Source organism: Nansenia antarctica (assembly GCF_963989245.1).
Source record: "Nansenia antarctica genome assembly, chromosome: 7".
Classification (NCBI taxonomy): domain Eukaryota; kingdom Metazoa; phylum Chordata; class Actinopteri; order Argentiniformes; family Microstomatidae; genus Nansenia; species Nansenia antarctica.
The window spans coordinates 21395647-21406146 of record NC_137677.1 but is presented as its reverse complement, the minus strand read 5'-3'; positions in this window follow the sequence as shown (position 1 = coordinate 21406146).

Here is a 10500-nt window from a genome sequence, read left to right as displayed (position 1 = left end):
AAATAACAAACATCAGTATCCACAATGTAATACAGAAGAAAAAGACACAGAAAACCACACCTTAGTTTCCAGAAGATTAACAACCTTCCCTTTCCTCATTTTGGTATTTAACAAAAATAATTTATTTAAACCTTTTTTTAAATAGAGCAATATTTCTGCTTTCCTTCATATTTTCCTCTAGCCCATTCCATATGGTAACTCCGTAGAATGATATGCACCTGCTCCTGAGATGGGTGCGAGCATAACCCTTGTTAAAGTTGTGGTTACCTCTCAAATGATATCCCTTATCCCTCTCTATAAATAACTTGTTAATGTTACCTGGGAGTTCTTGAGTCTTTGCTTTATACATTAACTGTGCCAATTTAAATTTGAATAAGTCCATGAGCTTTAAGGCATTTGACATTAGGAACAAGTTATTTGTGTGATCACGATATCCGACCTTATGTACAATCCTCATAGCTTTTTTCTGTAGTGTAATCAATGGGTTTAAAGTGCTTTTATATGCATTTCCCCATATCTCCACACAGTAACTCAAATAGGGTAAGACAAGACAACAATATACTATAGAGTATACAACATCCTCTGTTCCAGAATATGTTTTGCCCTGCACAATACTGCAATACTCCTTGATACTTTGGATCTAACGTATCTTATATATATATATCTTATATTTCCAACAGAATTGACTGTCTAATATAGGAGTGGGCTTAAAGTGCAGACTCTCAGCTTTAGGTTAAGGGTATTCACATCCAAATTGAAGGAAGGGTTTATGAATGATATCTCTTTTATATATAATAACCAAAAGTAATTAGACAATTGACTCAAAAGCTGTTTCATGGGCCAGTGTGGGCTATTTATTCCTTAATTGTTTCTTTATCAATTAAGCAGGTAAAAGGTCTGAGTTGATTCCAAGTGTGGCATTTGCATTTGGAAGCTGTTGCTGTATACGCACAACATGCAGTCAACAGAGCTCTCAATGCAAGTGAAACAGGCCATCCTTAGGCTGTAAAAACAATCCATCAGAGAGATAGTGGGAACATTAATAGTGGCCAAATTAAATGTTTGGTACATTCTGAGAAAAAAAAGAACGCACTGGTGAGCTCGGCACCACAAAAAGGTCTGGACGTCCATGGAAGACAAGAGTGGTGGATGATCACAGGATCCTTTACATGGTAAAGAAAAACCCTATCACAACATCCAGCCAAGTGAAGAACAGTCTCCAGGAGGTAGGCATTATCCATGTGTACCATAAAAGAAAGACTTCACACAAGCAAATACAGAGGGTTCACCACAAGGTGCAAGCCATTCATAAGCCTCAAGAATAGAAAGGCCAGATTAGACTTTGACAAAAAACATCTAAAAAAGCCAGCCCTGTTCTGGAACAGCATTCTTTGGACCGATGGAACTAAGATCAACCTGTACCAGAATGATGGGAAGAAAAAAGTATGGAGAAGGCTTGGATCGGCTCATGATCCGACGCATACCACATCATCTGTGAAAAAACGTGGAGGCAGTCTGATGACATGGACATGCATGGCTTCCAATGGCACTGGGTCACTAGTGTTTATTGATGATGTGAAGACAGAAGCAGACAGATGAATTCTGAAGTGTTTAGGGATATTCTGTCTGCTCAGATTCAGACAAATTCAGCAAAGTTGATTGGATTCACAATACAGATGGACAATGACCCAAAATATAGTGTGTAAGCAACCCAGGACTTTTTTAAGGCAAAGAAGTGGAATATTCTGCAATGGCCAGAGTCAATCACCTGATCTCAACCCAATCAAGCATGCATTTCACTTGCTGAAGACAAAACTAAAGGCAGAAATACCCACGAACAAACAACTGAAGACTGCTGCAGTAAAGGCCTGACAAAGCATCCATGTGTTCCAGACTTCAGGCAGTCATTGCCTGCAAAGGATTCTCGACAAAGTATTAAAAATGAACATTTTATTTATGATTGTTAATTTGTCCAATTACTTTTGAGCTCCTGAAAATAGGGGACTGTGTATAAAAATGGTTGCAATTCCTAAATGTTTCATACAATATATTTGTTCAACCCCTTGAATTAAAGCTGAAAGTATGCACTTCAATTACATCTTGATTGTTTCATTTGAAATCCTTTGTGGTGGCATACAGAGCCCAAATTATGGAAATTGTGTCACTGTCCAAATACTTCCAGACCTAACTGTATATAAATAAATGAATGTCAATGACCCCAGGTGTGGGACTTTATTAGGTCAAACAGGTTTGAGGGGTCAGGCAAAGGACTTGGTGGAGTCAGGCAAGGGTCAGGCGATCATCGTTGTAATCCATGGAGCAGGGCAGGAACCGTGGTGCAAGGTGCTGGGCTGGAGGTGTCCATGGTGCTGAGTGCCCACTGATGAGCTAAATAAAACATTCTATTTCTGATGAGTCAACAGCACTAGGGCTCCTTCACAAAACCCTTACTGGAATCTTCATACACTCTGTGAATTAGTCTTTACTTTCTGATGAGTCAACAGCACTAACCCCATCCAGTGCGACATGTAGATAGCATATATTTAGAATATGTAAAATGCAAACACCAGAAATGCAAGAAAGTTTGAGGTATACCAAATGGAATTAATAACAAGTGTTACGACCCTTCTGTCTAGAGTAAAATAGGGGCCTAGGGTAGAGTGCACAATGTACAGGTGTGTTGCAACACAAATGCCCAAAAAAGTGTACAAGGGATCAAATCAATTCAAGTTTTATTTGTATAGCGCATTTCTCACAAGATGCGACTCAATGCGCTTCACGTAATGACAGATGTTCAGTGTCCAGTGTAGTGTAGTGTTCAGTGTTGTGTCCAGTGTCCAGGTTCCAGTGATAGCTTCGTCAAAAGGACGCAAGGGTAAAAAACCTGTGCACTGTGCATCAAGGAAAATTCCCCTGCAGCCCTCTAGTGGGAGAGCGACTACTTACCAGTTTGCCCACCAGTGCAAAGCCGCGGCCCCCCACAAGCCCCTCGGGGGGACCCCACACGCCCGACCCGCCCCACCACTGGCGCACCCGGCCCAGGCCACCAGGCTCAGACTATCATAGCCCTGCACGAGGCTAGCCGGGTCAGCTGCCCCAGCGGCAGAACAGACCAAGCACGCAGGCCGGCCGGGGGCCCCGAGGAGAGGCCCAAGGAGCCCGGCGCATGGCAGGCAAGCAGGGGCTAAAAACCTGTACACAGCGCCTCCAGGAAAAGTGCCACTAGGCCGTAGGGGTCTAGCCGGTGTGTATCTTATAAGTGATGTCAGAGACCAGGAACAGTATAAAGGGCTCTTTAAAAACAGCAGGGTCCGATGGGATAGGATAGTACGATAAACTCTTGACCGGGGCTCCGCCCAGGGTTGACTCCAGACTGTACCCCGTCGCCTATGGGGAGGTCCGGCGCATCCTCACGACCCAGCGTGGCTCCAATCACTTAGCTGAGGACAGAAAAGAGTGACTCAGCAGGTTGCACGAGTGACAGGCAACCACACAGTCCACAGTCCATCAACTGGCTCTCAGCTATGCTAGACAGTAGGGTTAGCCCTCAACCTCCAAAGTAAGCAAACAAAAAGTCACTTAACTTTGGGAAGGGCGCTGGCTGCACCATCCCAAGTTTCCCAACAGGCCTCTGGAATCACAACCCCCAGTGGTCAGACACGGACAGCTCCGTTGGTGGCCAGTCGTCCCTCTGCTCGGGACCACAGCTCGGCGCCTGGCGTGTATCAGGTGTTCTCTCGTTCCAACGTCGCAGGTCCCTCTGGTACTCGGCAGGTTTTCGTCTGGTGGTCGTCTAGTTGTCTCTCTCTGTCTCGTTGTACTCCCTCGTCGTAACCCTCGTTCCCAAACCACTCTCCCCTCCTACTGTTTGCTGGTGCCTTAAATAGAGAGCAAAGGGGAACAGTGTCACTCCCAGTCCCCAATCACTGCTAACCAGCAGCCAGATGAACAAAACTACGTGCGAAACAGCCAAATGCGTAACACATGCAACAACCTAAATAATAAATACATATCTGAAAACTATAACATGTTCATTAATAATATTTCGAAATTCTCACCTGAGCTGCATTTGCCATTGTATTTGTAATTCGTGTGTTAAATGTCCTTTAAAATATCGCCATGCTTTAAGATCCTTCAAAATCTCGCGGTTTCTCGCGGTTACTTCTGTGATGACGCGCTCCAACCAAATATGGTCCATCAAGCGTCCGGGTGATGCGCGTGATGCCTGCAGCTGGACCCTTCTCCTCAAACTCGCAGCAAACACACGCATGCGCACCAGATGGAGAGAGAGAGAGAGAGAGAGAGAGAGAGAGAGAGAGAGCGCACGAACGTGTTAGTTACTGACTATAGCAGGCTCTGAAAATAAAATGAAACTGCTTACCGCTTCACACTCTCCACTCCCGGCGTGTGAGCGTGCCGGTGGCTGGTCTTAAAACGGCCTTGGACCAGCCTGTCCTGGTGACGGGGGGGAAGGTCACCTTGGACCAGCCTGTCCTGGTGACGGGGGGGAAGGTCACCTTGGACCAGCCTGTCCTGGTGACGGGGGGAAGGTCACCTTGGACCAGCCTGTCCTGGTGACGGGGGGGGAAGGTCACCTTGGACCAGCCTGTCCTGGTGACGGGGGGAAGGTCATCTTGGACCAGCCTGTCCTGGTGACGGGGGGGGAAGGTCACCTTGGACCAGCCTGTCCTGGTGACGGGGGGGAAGGTCACCTTGGACCAGCCTGTCCTGGTGACGGGGGGGAAGGTCACCTTGGACCAGCCTGTCCTGGTGACGGGGGGGAAGGTCACCTTGGACCAGCCTGTCCTGGTGACGGGGGGGAAGGTCACCTTGGACCAGCCTGTCCTGGTGACGGGGGGGAAGGTCACCTTGGACCAGCCTGTCCTGGTGACGGGGGGGAAGGTCACCTTGGACCAGCCTGTCCTGGTGACGGGGGGAAGGTCACCTTGGACCAGCCTGTCCTGGTGACGGGGGGGAAGGTCACCTTGGACCAGCCTGTCCTGGTGACGGGGGGAAGGTCACCTTGGACCAGCCTGTCCTGGTGACGGGGGGAAGGTCACCTTGGACCAGCCTGTCCTGGTGACGGGGGGAAGGTCACCTTGGACCAGCCTGTCCTGGTGACGGGGGGAAGGTCACCTTGGACCAGCCTGTCCTGGTGACGGGGGGGGGGGGGGAAGGTCACCTTGGACCAGCCTGTCCTGGTGACGGGGGGAAGGTCACCTTGGACCAGCCTGTCCTGGTGACGGGGTGGGGAAGGTCACAGACGCCTTGTCTCGCTTGGTGTAGTTGCCCCCACATTCTGGCTTTCAGCTGCCTTTCAATGGAACTGGTGAATTGTTGTGGAGGAATATTGAATTGGGAGTTGTTTTTTCTAAAAAGATTTAATTGCAGCAGCAACTGGTAATTTGACTTGACTGCACCTTGGCTCAAGTCTCCTACCAAATAAACTAATTTGAAACATGTTGGTCTTCATTGTCTATCTATCGCTCTATCTAAAATGTAGGTGAATAAATTAAACCTTATGGTGCCCATACGGGCACTGGCACACCTCCTACTTCTATCAGATTCTCTTCAGTTGGCATTCGTTCATACAAAACACATTTCAGACGATTCGCCCCAGATTAACACTAGAACAGCCAAGGTGGGGTCAATATTTTTCTTATATCTTTGCACTCGATCAAATTTCAGGACCCTCCTTTCATGACTTTTCCTAGATATGTGCAGTCTACCACCCAGTATCCTTTCAGGTACATGAGGTTGTCAAAATATGTTTTAAATTGTCAGAACGGCACCAGAACAACAAGCTGTACTGTACTCTAGATTGTTCCAGATTGATCCCATCTTAATGGGAGCTAAATTATAGCACACACAGTCATTTACATTTAGCAGACGCCTTATTCCAAAGCGACTTACAATCAATACATTTGAATGCTAAGCATGTGAATCATCAGTCCACCATTCGTGGCAGGAAGAGTAATCTAGCTCAGGCTCGGGGCCACTGATAGAAGGAGAAACCTTCTTCTACCACCTTTTTCTAAAACTTTTTTTTGGTATTTGTTTTTATACTGGAGGAACAGAGAAACAGTACAAAGGGGGCGAGTTCTTAGGGACACAGTAGAGGGGAAAGCGGACGTCTTTAGGAGACGTAGTGCTGAGGGGCAGAAGATGTCTCAGTCGTTACAGTTACCAGGACAACCAGGAACCAATTAACCTTTTTCTGCAGACAAGACCACCACCTTGTGGCCAAACCCTGACATAACATCAGCATGAAGAGGGATTGGAGTTATACAGTATCTCAATCAAACCGCCATTGTATTGTAAAATAAAACAAAAGAAAACTGCCTACAGCTTTTTCCACATGGTCAAATACAATGACAGAAAGGTTTTGGATGCTGAAACTACAACATACATGTTGTATACATGCATGTGTGTGTCAGTGTGGGAGCAATCGTTTGTAAACAAGGACAGTGTTTGTGCACTTTGGGTTTGATTGAATGATGACAAATGGCAAACGACACTTAACAAAATGGTAAAGGTTTAGGGATAATCTACTTACATCACACATTGTTGGGCCCATTGATGCAGTACCTAATCTAAACCTGATGCACAACAGGACATGACTGTCTACAAACAGGAAGCCCACCACCATGTGGCCAAATCCTCACCAAAATGTGTTAGTTGTCAGTTCTATGAAATTCAACCATTCTAATGGTAATTGTATTCCTGCTATATTGATGGAACACAACTTATGTCACCCCATTATTCTATCCAAATTGTTTGTGGTCTAATTTCCTTCTTGTCACTACAGTATCAGTGTACCCAGGTTGCAGGTTATGATGTTGGCCTTGAAAAACTCATCCATGCATTTGTTTCGAGTAGACTTGATTATTGTAATGGTCTACTAACAGGCCTATCTAAAGGAGCTGTTCGTAAATTGCAGCTCATCCAAAACGCCGCTGCTAGGGTCCTAACAAAAACAAAGACATTTGAACACATTACACCAATCCTGAGATCCCTGCAGTGGCTACCAGTCTCTCAGAGAATTGAATTCAAAATCCTCCTAATTACATACAAATCACAAAATGGTCTTGGACCAAAATACATATCAGATCTCCTCCCACCCTATATTCCCGCAAGGCCCCTAAGGTCAGCTGAGACAAATCAGCTAATAATTCCAAGAGTAAAAACAAAACACGGTGCAGCAGCTTTCAGTCACGCTGCTGCATGCTCCTGGAACAAACTCCCTGAAGAAATCAAACAGGCCCAAACCCTTAAAATATTTAAATCCAAGGTAAAAACCTTCATGTTTTGCACCAGTTATGATTAAACACAAACACTTCTATCAATGTCTTTTTTCCATTAACTATTGTTTATCTGAAGTAAAACAAAAAGAACAAGTGCCATCAGCAGTCACAGTGCTAGAGAGAGGAAGAAACTTCATTTATGTTATAACTAATGTAGTGTGAGGGGATAGAGACGTCTGAGAAGAGTCCAGGTGTTCCCTGAAGAGATGGGTCTTTAGTCTCCAGCAGAAGATTGGTAGTGACTCCAAGGTACCAAGTACCATACAACCAACATTGGTGATTTACTGCTGCCTGCTGTGCTAGTATAGCCTAGTGATATTCATGTACACCAGTAGCAGGTGTACAGTTTACCAGTTTACTGCAGGTAAAACCATTGAAGGTTTCTTACTCAAAATGCATTGGAGAAGATTGAGGTTCCTCCCCTCAGATGTTCTCCTCAAATGCTTTGAGAAGGAAGCAAGTGGAGGAATCAAGTTTTTAAGTGCGAGAGCCCCACATGCCAATCCCTCGCTTACCCATAGCAAGTCCCACCCAAATTACTAAAATGGAGACCATCAGTCATAAGGGCTACCCACCCCCTAGATTTTTAACTGCAGTTCTGTTACCTTATTGGCAGTGGTGTAGTCTAGTTTTTTCTAGAATGAATGAATGAATGAATGAATGAATGAATGGTCTTTATTGTCATTGATATAGTACAGGTACCAAACAACAACATTTGGGAGGGGGGGCTCCCCTGGTGCTAGGAAAGAAAAAAAAAAAAAGAAAAAAAAAGAAGGGAAAGGAGCTGGTTTACATAAATAAAGGCTATGTACACTATCCACTATACTATACTGTACACATAAAACACTGTGCTGTACTCTATGCTATACCTATTCTAACATTTCCTATTCTCTGCAACCTTATACCTAGGGTTGTCATATTGCACATAGTGTTATTGCACATTCATTTAAAGTGTCGCAGTTTGCAGGCTTGAAATTTACACATTTGTGCCTCAGCACTACACCTGATTTTCAATCCAGCAGCTGCCATCAATCCGTCCAGACTGTCCAGGGCCCAGAACCTAGGTCTTTGCTGTGTTCAGGGCCTGGATGGCCCTGGGGTAGCTGAGCTTCAGTCTGTTTGTCCTTGCGAACATGGTCCTGTACCGCCTGTTCGAGGGCAGCCGAGCAAAGTGTTCATACCCAGGGTGGGATGGGTCTCTGGAGATCTTGGAGGCCTTCCTGAGGCAGCGTGTGTTGTACAGCTCTTCCAGAGAGGGGAGGGGGGCGCCGGTGATCTTCTGGGCCGTTCTCACGACTCTCTGTAGCGCATTCCTCTCTGCGGCTGTGCAGCTGGAGAACCAGTTGCAGATGCAGTAGGTGAGGATGCTCTCCACTGCGCAGCGGTAGAAGGCCACCAGCATCTCCTGTCCGATGTGGTCTTTCCTGAGGACTCTCAGGAAGAAGAGCCGCTGTTTTGCCTTCTTGATGATGGCTGCTGTGTTGTTCTTCCAGGACAGGTCATCCTGTATGTGCACCCCCAGGAATCGGAGGGTTGAGACTCTCTCCACGCTCCCTCTGTCGATGAGCAGGGGCTGGACCTCAGATTTTTTCTTCCTGAAGTCCACGATGATTTCCTGGGTCTTTGACTGGTTCAGCAGCAGGTTGTTAACCTTGCACAGCTTGCTCAGCTGCTCTACCTCATCCCTGTACGCCGCCTCGTCCCCCCCCGAGATGCAGCCCACCACGGTGGTGTCGTCTGCAAACTTTACGATGGAGTTGCTGGGGTGGACGGGGGTGAAGTCGTAGGTGTAGAGGTTGTAGAGGATGGGGCTTAGCACGCAGCCCTGGGGGGACCCAGTGCTGAGTCTGAGGGCTGTGGAGGTGTGGGAGCCCACCCGCACCCTCTGGGGGCGGTCGGACAGGAAGTCCTTGATCCATGCACATATAGAGTGTGATAGTCCCAGGTCTAGTAGTTTGGTCACTAGCCTGTCTGGAAGGATGGTGTTGAAGGCAGAGCTGAAGTCCACAAAGAGCAGTCTCGCGTAGCTGTTTCCCCTCTCCAGGTGGGATAGAGTGGAGTGGAGAGTCGTCGCGATGGCGTCCTCTGTGGACCTGTGGGCTCAGTAGGCGAACTGGTATGGATCCAGGTTAGGCGGGAGGCGTGTGACTATGTGGGCCCGGACTAGTTTCTCGAAGCACTTCATGATGATTGGTGTGAGTGCCACCGGGCGGTAGTCGTTTAGGCAGCTCACCGTGCTTTTCTTCGGGACTGGGATGATAGTTGAGGTTTTCAGGCAGGGTGGGATGGTGGCCTGGGACAGGGACTGGTTGAAGATGTTGGTGAAAACCCCGGCCAGCTGGTCGGCGCAGTCCCTCAGCACCCGTCCCAGGACGCCATCCGGCCCTGAGGCTTTCCTGGGGTCCACCGCCTTCAGCACGCGTCTCACTTCATGCTCTGTGAGGGTGAGGCTGCTGAGAGCTGGAGAGAGTGGTGTTTGTGTTGTGGTTACCTCCGTTCGCCCCTCGTCGAACCGGGCGTAGAAGGAGTTCAGCTTTTCCGCCAGCAGGGGGTCGTCCTCTGCGGCTGTGAGCCTGTTGGCTCTGAAGTTTGTCATGTGCTGAACCCCCTGCCACACCCGCCTGGAGTCGTTGCTCAGGAAGCATTCCTCAATCTTCTCTCTGTGGTCTGCCTTGGTCTCCCGGATGCCGCGCTTTAGGTTAGCCCTGGTGGTGCTGTACAGCAGTGTGCCCTTCCCTGCGAAGGCGTTGTCCCTCTCCTTGATCAGTTTTTGGACCTTCCCAGTCATCCATGGCTTCGTGTTGGGGTAGACCCGGACCCGTTTGTCCACGGTGGCTGAGTTGGTGCAGTTCACTATGTGGTTCAGAACCGACGACGTGAACTGTTCCAGGTCCTCATGCTCATATTCCTGCCATGAGGTGTCATTCAGGCAGATCTGCAGTGGAGCGGACCCTGCTGGCCAGGTTCTGACAGTCTTAGTGGTGATGGGAGCACTTTTCCTCATGGGAGTGTAGGCTGGGATCAGGAGGATTGACACATGGTCAGACATGCCTAGATGAGCTAGCGGTCTAGCCTTGTAAGCAAGCTTGATGTTGGTGTATACCTTATCCAGTGTTTTTTCTCCTCTTGTTGCACATTTAACATGCTGATAGAACTTCGGTAGTACTACCTTCAGGTCAGCATGATTAAAGTCCCC